This window comes from Anarrhichthys ocellatus, unplaced genomic scaffold (genome assembly GCF_004355925.1).
Source record: "Anarrhichthys ocellatus isolate YVR2014 unplaced genomic scaffold, GSC_Weel_1.0 scaffold42, whole genome shotgun sequence".
In the NCBI taxonomy this organism is placed as follows: Eukaryota; Metazoa; Chordata; class Actinopteri; order Perciformes; family Anarhichadidae; genus Anarrhichthys; species Anarrhichthys ocellatus.
In genome coordinates this window covers 806,517-820,042 of record NW_022280072.1, presented here as the reverse complement: position 1 = coordinate 820,042, position 13,526 = coordinate 806,517, and the positions used below count along the sequence as shown (strand labels likewise).

At 41.2% G+C, this 13,526-nt stretch overlaps 1 protein-coding gene across 2 annotated transcripts in view; it reads right to left on the bottom strand.

The window, feature by feature from the left end:
- Positions 1–12,119, bottom strand: part of sbno2b (strawberry notch homolog 2b) — a 61,778-nt gene extending 49,659 nt beyond the window's left edge. For both annotated transcript variants that reach the window (XM_031868232.1, XM_031868233.1), the window contains exon 1: positions 11,966–12,119. The gene's annotated coding sequence lies outside the window, so the exon portion shown is untranslated. The remainder of the gene's footprint in view (positions 1–11,965) is intronic.
- Positions 12,120–13,526: the final 1,407 nt, after the last annotated feature.

Here is a 13,526-nt window from a genome sequence, read left to right as displayed (position 1 = left end):
CTGTGGAATCCGGCCTTCGGATTCACAGCCGATCTTGTAAGAAGTACAGACAGAAAAGTTAGGCCTTCAACTATTAAAGCACAACACAACAGACAAGAGGCAGAAAGAGACACTCTGGAAACTACACACAAAATATGTGCGTTTAAGGACACCTGCCAAGGGTGAAAAGTATCATAATCTGATCTTCATTCAGTATCTGTCTCTCTCTCTTGCCAGCCAACTAGGAGAACCACATTTGTAAATGTGAACCTTATTTAATGCAATAAAAATGTCAACTTTAAAAAAAGGAAAAGCTGGCTCCTTGTGAATTCATCTCTGAAGCGCCACCACAACAAATATTATCATTTTTTATAGTTTTAATGTTAATCTTGAGCTCACATTTACATTACAGATTTGCCTCTTTAATCTGTCTGATTAAAGAGGAGTGTGTCTAATCTAAATTAGACACACTCCTCTATAAATGTGAAACTGACCACGATGACCTACTTTCTTCTGCAATGGCTTCACACAGAGACCGAATGACTCTGGCAGCTTGTTCTTCTGCTGCCTGACACGAAGGTTTAATGACAATAGAAATATAGAAATTCCATGAAGTAAAGCTTTATAACTACATGTGCTTAGACAATGGATCTGTTTCTCTGAGGTATATGACAACACCAAATGTAAACTGCTGTTTCCAAATGCATTATGCAGGCAAATATATATTTAAAAAACAGAAACATAAACACCTAGTAAAGAACTCAAACCCACTTCTGTGGTCGTTCCCACTACACTTGGTGTCTCCGGGACCCCATTTTTCCATGATGACACACATAGACTCAGAGGGTGAAAACATCACCAGCTTTGCTGTCACAGCTAGTTAAAAAACTGAATTCTGTGTTACTTCCAGACTTAAAACCTCATAAATATCCCACAAATCTCACAATTCTGGCTGCCGAATCAATCCAATCTCTCAGCACTCCACAGTGCATGTCTGGGGAACGTCAGTGGCACTCCTTTGCCCCCAAACTAATCAAACTTGTTACCTTCCTTCCTCTCTCTCTCCTTTCCTTCATTCCTTCCTCCAGTTTGCCTCCAATCTGGAACACAGGCCAGGCGTGTTCACTGGGGACAAAGCTGAGGTAATAAATCCTAATAGAGTTCATGCCGGTCTAAATAAGAGAGCCTTTGTGTGTCTGAGTGTGTGAGAGAGCGACAGAGACCTGACCCAGCATATTCACCGCTGGCATAGCCAAAACACATAAAGGAAGGCCATTTCACCCTCAAAAGAACCAGTATGATAGCGTCTGGGTAAGGTTGAAGCAAATGTGGACAAGCCTCAACTCAAGGAACCAACGGGCAAACTTTCTAGGCAGGAGGTCTTAGGCAGACGGATATTATATACCTTCTGAATATGTATGGACAGCCTTCCAGCCTGCGAGGTACAGATAGCAAGGCAGCTCGGGGCAGTCAGGGAGTGTGTGTGTCGAGAGCCTTGTGAGGCCCCGTTGGTGCTCAATGCAACGCCCCAAGGAGGCTGACATCTTGCATGCATCAAGGGTTCTTAAGCATAAGGCCTGTAGATCTGGGTAAGAAGTCTTGATATATTTCAATACCCCTTTCAATATGCAGGTCACGGGTGAATGTTCAGTATCTGGGTTCACAATTACAACCCTCATTCAAACCGAGTTTACTATAAGTACTATAAATAAGGAGCATTGAAAGGAATGTAAAAAAAAAGAGTGAGAGAAAGAGAAAGAGAAAGTGTGGTTGTACTGCAAATCGGTGAGCAAGAGAGAGGAAACTGAAACTTAATTTCGTTACTTTATCCGTGTTTTTCTATTGAATTCTGTGGTTCAGCAGTGATGTATATCAGACTACAGTTGTAGTGTCAAGTCTCTGAACCATTACATCAAGAGAGTACTCTGTGATAGCAGTCGGAACGCACATCAAGAGGAGCAAAGGTCATTTCAGCTAAATATCAGTGCACGGTCAAAGCTACAATACATAATTGCCCAGTAATACGGTGGTGGTAGTAGTAGCAGTGGTAGTAGTGGTGGTAGTATACAGAATCATTTATCAATGACTCTGACAGCTGAAAACACACCAGTTCTCCTGAGCTGTCACTCCATCCCCAGTAACCACATCACCCACCAGCACCATACCAGTGACCGTCTCTTAGCAACAGAAAAATGTCTGCCTGTTACCGAACCCCCCCCCCACTCCTCTGAGGATAATCGATACTGATCACTGCAAGAGTGGTCCCACATATCTCCTTCCTGTAAGGCCTCTCATTACCGGGAAAAAAACAGCAAATCCCCCCCCCTACTACTACTCCAAAACCACTGCGATGAGGACGAGGGAGGTGATGAGGAAGATATCAGTCGGGAGAAGAGATGGTTGGCGATATGGGAGGAGAAAAACAGAAGATAAAGAACGAAACATGGCCGCTGCAGCACAAGGAGTTCATTCATCAAAAAGTGTCACACGCACATAAGTCATTTTTATAGCACTGCATGGTTATTTAAAAATGTGTCTCTCTTCTTGTCAACGTCTGGATTTATGGTCTGTATCAAGACAGCTAAGCAAAATGTGTACGTCTTATATGCTGAAGAGGATATGTCCATTTAGAGAGAGGGAGAGAGAGGGAGAGAGAGAGAGAGAGAGAGAGAGAGAGAGAGAGAGAGAGAGAGAGGGAGAGACTCTTTTGCAGTGTAATCTGTTAATACTTCAAAGGCTACTGCTGGTTTTTGTACAACCCCCTCCCATGTGTGTCTCCCTCCATCTCGCCCTCTCTCTGTGGGTGGTCTGGTGCAAAAGCTCTCTGCAGAGAGATTAGACCATTTCATGAGCAGTATTTGTAAAAATCTTCAAAAAACCTGTAACAAGGCCCATACATTATGCACTGAATATGCCAAAATACACGGACTGACTGGCGATGTGGCCAGATTCTAGCGTTTTCTAGGCTAAGTAGTTGCCTTTGGGGACCCGTGAGTCACTGTTCCCGTCTGACAGCCAGACACAAGTTAACAAGAATCATGCATCTGTCGCTTCAAATCACAAGATGTGAGTTTACTAAGTGTGTTGTGGATTACAGCACCCCAACATGTGTGTGGAAAAGACCTGCCTGGGTTGTGCTGCTGGTGGCCTTTAGTGAGTGTCCAGAGCACATGGGGATCATCCAGGGAAGTGTGACTTCCTTAAGCTGCTAAATCACGATTAACGCTCACGAGGAGAACAACCACCCTGCCTAGCGCGTGCAACATCTCACTCCCAGATGCACATGTGGAGTGTTGAAATATAATCATACTTCCCCACACACACACACACAACAAAATAATTTGTGTAGGTGCACGTATGATCGATTAAAGGCTGTTTAACTTGTTGTGTACAATAATTAACAAAGAATTTGGGTGTGTAAAAAGCATGTATGCATGAATGTGTCCCTTTAAATACAGTCACAAGTGTAAGGCAAACCCTGAACACTTATTGTAAAGGTTAGGATTAGGAGTGAAACAATTCCTGGAGTAACTCGCTTAAAATCATTAATGCAAATTCTTTGTATTGAAGCTTTGTTTAAACCTGATAGCCTAACTTGATAAAGCACACTTTGCATCTCACAAAAGATTATTACACAGCCAAAGACCTTTACGGGTCTCCTCTGAGGACAAGATGCTTTAGAGACAGGCTAAAGGAAAAAGTCCAGCGTTTCTATTGTAAAATCAAACTAGCCTACCACAGCGGCCTACATTGGCAGCATGGCGGTTTACACTTTGGGTATATTGTGTGGGTACATCTTGGTGTCTGTGAGCTCAGTCATGTGTAGAGCAGTACTGACTGAATAAGTCCAGTACAGACACGGCTGTTGGTTTTGTGAATGAGCCGATGATGTCTGGAAAGTGGCAGTATGTAAGTAGGAGATGCAGTATGAAAATCGCTAGCGATGAACTTTCAAAGCACAGCAGGAGTGAGTGCTTAGCACACAGAAGTTCCTCATGTGAAGGCCCTCTGCTGGCATCTGTCACCCTCCTGTTCTAGTCTACATCCGTCTTCGCAATTAACAAGCCGGCTGGCGACGATCATTCAATCCAATGCACAACACTCACTCATCACCAATCTGAGTCCATCAGCGTCGCCCAGTAATCCGGTTAGAAATGATCACGGCCCAGCTGCCCTACACCGGAGCAGCGAGGGGGCTGTTAGCTGGTTATGATTGCCTTGACTGGCTGGATTCATTAGCCACCGTGATGAAATATTCATAAAAAGGAACAAGTTACTTCCCAGGGAAACGCGGGGCTTCGTCATTCAAAACAGCATACATTTTTAATTAGCACCTTTTTCAACACAAAGGGCCTCTACTTGACACAACACACACAAACACAACATACTGTAACCGTAAGCACATACAGTAAATGAAAAGACGTAGACATTAGGTACCAATCTGTTCATGTTCCCGTCCACACAGCCACTATTCCCATTCAGTATTACAGACGTTGCCATACAGGAGGCTGTGGACAGTTCGGTGACCGGGTAGGACACTGGGTAGAGAACAATGATTGAATGACTGTGTAACCGAATCTACCGTCTTATCAAAAGCCGGGAAATGGAAACAAATTGGGTTTTAAGAGGCTGTTATTGCATTTCGCCCATTCAAATATTTATCAAAGAGGCTCTCTTGACTGGGACGGCATACAGGAACACATCGAACAAACGGTCCGTCGTGATTGGGTCTGACTGAAAGCGAGGGTTCAAAGATTCAGTTTGTCACAAAAGGGATAACAATTTATCTTAATTAGATTCTCATCAACCCGCTACAAGCGGCAAATTCAGCACCATTTTAGCCACGATGATAAATATCTTTGTGTCCACAAACACCGGCTGAATGAGACATTAAAACTTAACAGTGATTTATCCTTCAAGTGGGGAGCTTAATCAAGCTCTCGTGGCTCAGAGGACGCCTTTGTCGTGGTAAATAAAGAAAGAGGAAACAATGGTGAGGGCCGTTTGAAGGCCGTAACGGAGCAAACTGCAGAGAAGTAGGAAAAAGATCCCAAACACTGGTTTGCACAGGCTTGATGACACTCATTTTAGGAGTAAATCCCTCTACTTCCACCAGCAGCAGCAGCAGCAGCAGCAGCAGCAGCCACCAGAAATAGATCAAAGGCCGACCTGATCAGAGAGAGAAGGATCCACTTAGCTGCCGCTTTGCCCCGTTTTCCTCTGACATCTAATTTCCTCAGAATAGAAGGATGATGACACGTGCTAGCCGAGAGCGGCTCTCTAACCCTTTTTCTGCTCTTGTTCAACTAGCTAAGGGAACAGACAATAGCTTATTTTACCGAAACAATTACAACACTGAATACGGGAGGCTGGACGTAGCGATAAGTTAAACGAGTGATTAGTTTGATCAATTACCGTGCAAAGCCACTGAATCTGGATGTATTTTCTCACATCTTTAAATGCAAAGCACGTGTATTTTTCTACAGGGATGATGTATTTTTGTAGGTCAACCCAGAAGTTAGCATCGCACTAATTCCCTTAATAAAAAAAACAAAAATTAAATGTTTCCATCTGATTTATTTTGGATTATTGCAGAAAATAAGCTCTGTGGCAAACACAAGTTTATGATACTTACACGTTTTGTTCGGCAAGATAATCATCACAAATGAACCACTTTCTTGTTTCATTTTTGAAGGGTGAACGCAATGGCCACAAGTAAAATATTGTAGAACAAAATGTTGAAATCTCTGAAGCTTATGTTTACAGTGGACCTTATTCCAGGCATCTAACCAAAAACCCATTACAAAAATGTTTTGCTTCAAGATGAGGGAACCGGAAGAGCAAGAATGCTAACTAATTTCCTGGATTTGGGACTCATTTCTGCAGCAATCTGTACTGTCGTCATCACTGGCCACATATCTCCTCAGTGACATTTTCTACTTCTTCTCCATTTCCATCACTATCCTCCTTTCATTTTCGATGGCCTTTCATTTTCCTATTGCCATCACAATCCCTCTCTTGTAATGTTCAAGCAATGTCCCTATTTTCCTTGTGATAATTCTTCTTTCTTCCCCTTACCCAGCCTGACCTCCAGAAGGATTCTACTGCTGATTGGAGGCAGCTGGTTCCCCGACTAGAATCTCTACCCTTACCCACCCCTCTCAGTCCTGGCTAGTCACAGCCAGTCAAAACTCCAGGCAGAAAGCTATCAGATGCACACAACACAGGACAGGGAGGGTCTGCTGCACGAGAGTACAGGATACAAGACAGCTTTAAAAAACAGAAACTGTAAGTCTATTTGTCCAAATATCATGTTGCATAGCACTAGTAGTATGCTAGCCCCTACTTAAGCTCAGCCTGAAATGGGAGCTGGAGCAAACCTGCGTCTCAGAATCTACATAGCGCGTATAAATGAAAAATGAAATCACGTTTAGTAGAAGCTGCCAATATGGGCGTTTTAGTTTTCTGAAGTTTGCCCTGCCCGCTTGTCAAATCCAGACAGTGCTTTGCTCCACACAGATTGTCCTCCCTTCTGACAGCGTCAGGGAGCCCGTCTGTGTCTGTGCCACTTTGCTATGCTAACATCAGTTCAACCAGGTCATCTGTCTGGTATCGACTGAGGCCGCTATCACACTCTTGATCAGTAAAACCACTGCGAGCCAGTAAAGCATGCAGAGAATAAGTCAGACAGGAACAAAAGTTCTAGAAAAATGATGAAAAAGTGATTAGGTTATTAAAAACATATTTTTATGAAGTTAAATTTCCAACAATACAGTGCTCTACTAAGTTTAAAAATCAAATTTAAGTTACCTCTATAGGACCTATTTAAATGTATCGTTATTAAAAATGTACTGCATTGTTCTAGTCAAATAAAAAGTGTTAATTCCTAATTCTTCTTGTTGATTGGTAATTCTTGCCAGCAGTCATTCTCTTCTGGTTCTAATCCATTTAATCTTCTCACAAGTCCCACCACCATGAGTGTGAGGGATTGGTTGAAGTCATAGAACAAATTAACTGTTGCCTCACTTGAAAGAAATAATAAAAACACATAAATTCAATTGGACCATATCTGGTGGGAGCGAATCTTTAAGGACAAAGGTAAGTTCACTCAGACAAGTAACTAAAGCTGAAAAGGACGAAGCGGGTTAAAATATTGGCACAATCTGTGTGCCAGAATAGGATTACCAATACAGATTGACTAATGTTCATCTCCTAACAAACACACATAAATAAATATCCTGGGGATCAACTTATTGTGAGTCATGCAGTAAGCAAGAACAGTAAACACTTACTCACTCACTAAACCCTTCGGGCATTCTGTAACGTATTTGTAACGAGACAATAACATTTACAAATGCAAATGCACTTATTATAAGTCTAAAGGACATGGTGGCTATAAACCGCCAGACACCGACAAAGACCAGAAATTCCAAATAATTTAAGAAAATAGTGATATATTTCCACAATAATAGCATGCTTTGTCACTGGTGTGTTGTGCAGTGACCATATCTGCTGATACCGAGCAGGGACCACGGTGGCTCGTGATAACATGGCCGACTGCTTCCACCCTCAACCTAACTGGTGTTACAGTAAACCGATTTGGAAACATTTGTGGTCAAGCAGTGGGCTACAGACGAGGCATCCTTTCAAAAAGGCTCAGTGTGTTCACCTTTTACTAGTGTTGAAACACCCACACATAGAGAGTTTGGTTCTTTTTTGTTCCAGTCTGATCATGACTGCTCAAAGCAGTGAGAGGGACATGTATCGTAGCTCTGCAGTTAGTTTGAGAATTTTATAACAGATTTTACTTTAAACTAAATGTAAGCATGTATTCAAAATAATGACCTACAGGTTATGCATGTAAAAGTTTTTTTGAGAATGTGGAAATCGCCAATGACCCTATCTAGAGCCTGAAGACCAACAGAGGTTCCCCGTGTTTTGTTTCCCAACCCTGGAGACCAAAACTACGGCGTCCCCCTGTTTTTACGACCGCAGTCAGGAAGCAGAAGCAGGTTGGTTTGTCCGCTCTGGGTCACCGTAGAAACATGGCAGCCAGCTCCGTGGAGAAGAGAAAAGTATGTCGATATAAACAGCTCATTTTAAGATAACGAAAACACAACGGTCCTTATTTTCAGGTGATTATACACTAAAGAAAACATACTTATTAATGTTGTATTCCATTACTGCCAACATATCCCCCTAGATGTTACACACTGTTCCTTTAAACAAGAATATCATGGGTCGTCAAGTCTACTTTAAGACTCCCATGCAAACCTTAGTTAAAAACAACTACTTTGGTGTTTAATGTGGCATATATGACCACTATACAACCCTTCAAACATGTCACAGTCCAGTTGTGTGTCAGCCTTGAAATGATGTTTTTTTTTTTTACTTCCCTGTTCATCACATGGAGCTGGTTATAAATCCAAGCTGATAACTGAAACAGTGACACACAAGGTATTCAGTCATCCATCAACGTGGACACAAATATTTCTCTCATATTTCCTTCCTGGATGAGTCCCATTTTGAAAACACTGTTTGCTTTTCTAAGAGGGATGTTGACACACCTTTCGCACAGAAAACCATAAGGCGAAGCGGTGAGGAATGCCAGTGTGTTGCATGCTCTCCTGCATTTCTGTCATCTCATACAGAGCTCTGACGTGGCTTGGGAGAGATCCACATAGCCTCCAGGTCTGGATACTAGTTGGGACATGTGATACTCAAATAGCCCATTGTAAAAGACCCATTTAACAGTAGGGCCACATATTCCCAACCACCGTCCCTTGTTCTTTCACTCTGTTCTGACAAAACATCCATGTTATGTTTAATACATGAACTATTATCTAATGAAGGCCAGATTCCGGGAAAGCAGGAACTGAATCAAACGCATTACCTAGCCCCCGGTTCCCCCTCCTCCACTCCACATTTTTCACTCTCACTCTAATCAGACCACGGGCCATAAATTAGATTTATCACTGGCACCAATTGGAGAGGGGAGGAAAAAGGGCGAGCAAAACACGAAGGCAGGGAGAATGGAGGCCAATTGACAAAGAGCAGGGGGCATGAGCCAATGTTGAGCCGAGGATCACAGATGTTTGAGCTCGCACCACCGGCGAGTGTTTCCAAAACTAACATCGCAACAAAGAGTATGCCATTTTCTGGTGATAATTATCAGAATGCATTCAAACAAAACATGAAGGAACATTTTCTGAAAATTAACATTTCAGAGGATATGTCATCATATTCAAAATGATCGAACCAACTTGCTGATCCTGCTTTGTGAAACACCCCCACCATGTTCTCTGTGTATTGTCCTTACGGTTCCTGTAGGCTCTAAACACTGTTATTAACAGATCCAGTGAGTTGTGACCCTCAGAGTCCCTGCAGGGCAGGCAGCCATCAATTGTCTGACCCAGTGGTCAGAAAAGGAAAATTAGGAAAGGACGAGCTGTGCAGCACAAACAAACACTGTTCAGGCCAGGCATTTGCACATAGTGTATCCATTCAATATTACACGGCATGCTGGTTGCTAAAAGTAGCCAGTATTACATGTGTGAAACATGTCAACTGTTTGATGAATTACAATTATTTTGGTGACACCAAACGCCCTAACAAAATAAAAACAGCACCATTTGATGAAGCCATTTTCCTGCAAGTAGAGTTGTCTCTGAGGACATGTTTTAGGAGTTTTGGTTGTGGACAGGTGAAACAAAAAAGGAGCAGCCAGTTGCGGTTTTTAGCTTGTATTTCTCCTTTTTTTTTTTAATCCAGTACCTACACAGCCTGCCTGTTGCAATTAAAACCTATACTATGAAAGAGAGAAAGACCTGACTGCAAGAGGGATTGGACTGCAAGCGACACCAAGGTTGTTGACTGTGTCACTGGTGTTAAGGGGCACTCGAGTAAAAGACAGCAACCTTGCATGTCATTTACTTTAGAGTTACCAAGTAGTATCCTTTGACGGGGGGGATGACAACACAATTAGAAAAATAGCCTGCCAGCCACCATAGCAACCCACTATGTCAAGGCTTGCATGAGGCCAGTCTAGCCTTGGCTGCAGGCAACAGGCACACTGGAAACTAAAGAGGGAAAATTGCAGAAAAGAAAAAGAACCAGAGGGGACGGCTTTGTGAGGACTATTCTCATTTTCCTTGGTCACTCCTCTGGATTCCCCCATCCCAATGTGTATGGTTTCTGTCACACATTGAGACAATGTTTTCAGGTCACATATATATATATATATATATAAATAAATAAACTTAAAACAAAGAAGCTGTACATTAGTGGTATGTTTACCCTTAACCCTTAAGTGTGTTTTAGTCACATCATGGTAATAATCAAGGGCACACTTCATTACACACAGTGAAGCCACTTCTTTATAGGCTTGAATACTTAAGCTGATGGATACACAGCTACAAAAACGTATAATTTAAGTAAAAATATCTGGGAATGTTACATTCAATGTTTGCATTTAGCTACCATTCACGTTACACCGCTGGCTGTGTAGCTGACCAAAGTAGATTACTAACGTTGGGAACAGTGTATCTGACCTATAACTAACATCACTACGCTGGTTTTAACGTTCCCTATCTCATAAATGAATGTTACGTTATGATAACACATGCCAGGCTCAAACTGGGGCTATATCTCCGAAAAGCTTTGTGAGAACTACATTAATTTCCAACAAACTCAATGTGAGCTGCTACTACAGCGTTGTTACTAAAACATAAACGTTCATTGCCTTTACTGCAATTCAACTATAGCTTTACCTAATCTTTCCAGGTGTGTATATAAGATAAGATAATCTTTTATTAGTTTTTTTTAATTTACAGGATTACAACAGCATAGTGGATAGTGCAAACAAGAGACATAGTAAAAAAAACAAGAACAAAACAATTATAAATAAGTAATAAAACAGTAAAGAATATTAAATAAGTAAAAAGATCCACAATAACTAAAATATTATATATACAGACAGAATAATTGTAGTGTTGCACAGTATTTATATTGCAGATATAATATATATATATATATATATATATATATATAATATGCATGTTTACGCATCAAAGTGTGCATACATTTACGTGGACTTTGGGCAACGTTTTCACACAACTATCATCGTAGTGAGCCGAATTGTAGCTTCTTCTAAAGAGGTACATTAGTCTCCGCACAGCACAAAGAAAGGCTCTACGTTACAGTGTTACTGCTGTTAGCCGTTAGCTTACTGTTAGCTTGTCGATCGACAAGCCAAACGGTACATTTAACAAGCTAACGTCGGCTACAGATCATTTCTGAAATGCCCACTTCTAATATATCGGCCAATAAACAAAGAACGTAAAAAAATATATAGCAACACACGACACTAGTTTGATAATACTAGGCATACTTTTGGATAGCCAATTGTGCTATAGCTAGGTTAGCATAGCTCATAGCCCTTTTTCTGACTATGGGTATGCTCGTTTTGTACGTTGTTATTGGATTAACGTTGTTACCTAACTAACGCTAGTTAGTCTGCTGAAAAAAATCTTAAAATGACTTTCTGACACTGTCAATAAAACAGTTTGTGTATCAAGTACACACACCAGCGTGTTAGTGAATCTTAAAGTAATGTTTTGATGAGCCACATTAACGCTACTTGCCGGTTAACTAATATCGAAGCTAGCTTATTACTAGCTAGCTACGTAGTAACCAGCTAGCTTGGTTAGCCGCTGGCCTTTCTTCACGGTAATGCAGACATATTCATAACAACGCGTCTCTTGTTCATTTACAACAACTACCCCAACTTCTCTCGGTCTCAACTCATTCCTCGTTGCCTATGATAACGGTAAAACTAAAGACAACCACTTAAGAACCGGCGTGTCTTGGCGTTAAAAACGTGCGCGCCTAGGAGAGGCTGCTCAGAACGCATCTTGTCGTAAAGGCAGCTGCCGATGTGTCGCTTTTTTGCCCCTTTTCACACAATATATCCTCGAATTACACTTACCGTTAATGTGTTTTCTTATTCTCAATCCAAAACCACAAGCACGCGTGCTGACTTTGAACGAAGGCTTCGCGTCAAAGTAACAGAAATAAGTGGATTTTATCCAACTTATTCTCCTTAGTTGTTTTCTCCACTTCCTGATTGAGTCGGTGCCATTTTGAATAGCGAGAAGAAATATTTCCGCCGCTGTCGTCACGCGCAGTTGCCGCTTGATGATCGCGAGCAGAAAACAGAGCCAGGCCATAAATAGTTCATCACAGGGATGTTTGGCACACCTAATCCGATGTGTCAATTCAGAATAAATACATTAAAACGAGGAAAGATGAGACCAGAAATTAATCAGTTACAGCTCTGTTATTAACCTTAACGTCAAGGCAGTCAATAATTATATATTTGCCTAGTAAAATACACGTTACATGTTTGTTTATCTGTAAGACTAAACTGTTCTATTCTGCAAATAACATTTAAATGTGGGCATGTTTAGGTTGGTTCACTCCATTATATAGTTGTACAATACATCCTTGTGTGAGAGCTATAACACTTAAATGCTTTTGAAGTCGATTGAGCCATTAAAGTCGATGATATCTGGAAATTAGGTCAGGCCTTTGCAAAAGCATTTTTTGAAGGGAAGACGTCTATAAATAAATGTTCCTCTATCAGATGTTAACTACTATTTAAATGCATATATAGGCTTCAGCTCTTAAAATTGGCTATTTAATTTGAGAGTCTATTTATTTCACAGACAACCTTTCCTCCGATCGCTGCAGTAAAAACCAACAAATCCTGGTAAAACTCATATTTTGACACAAGAACCAAGTCGTTTAAGACAAATAAACTCCTTAATTTTAACAGTACATCATTTCTTTCACTAGTCATAACTGGAATTGCAATCTTTAGCCATTGTTTTCTCTCTCACTTTAAGAGGCTATGGACCTAAATTTAGCCCATGCACAATACCACTGCTGCTGCTACGGCTATTACAATCACTCACACCACTAATGATAGTAATAATCAAAGCTAATGACTTACTAAGAAAGACAAAAAGCATTACACAACTGCATAAAATAGCAACGTAATATCAATGCACAACAGAATAAAGAGCACATGAATGGCAATTTATAAAACGAGAGAATGAAGTAGATCATAAAAACCTTTTGCACTAAAATAAACATGGATTGACTTGTGTTAAATGCTTAACATCAGTTGCTTTTGTGCAACTGAAAACAAATATGTTTTGTCACTGTTTCTTACATGGTATTTTCATTTTAACAAATCACCTGGACTACATCCTGGCAGCCAGTTATCGTGCATAAGCGTATTTTCCTGTTAGATGTTAAACAGAGTACATGTTCATCTTCCTCCTGCAGGTCACTGTCCGATTTAGGCATCCAAGTTATTGAACGACAGAGCTGGAAGAGCTCCAGTTGTTTCCAGCAAACGCACACACACTGCCACTGCTTTCCGGGTATAACAGTCCCCCCTTTTCCCAACAAAGGAGGGTGGTGGGAAGCAAATGAGTGTGTGTGTGTGTGTGTGTGTGTGTGTGTGTGTGTGTGTGTGTGTG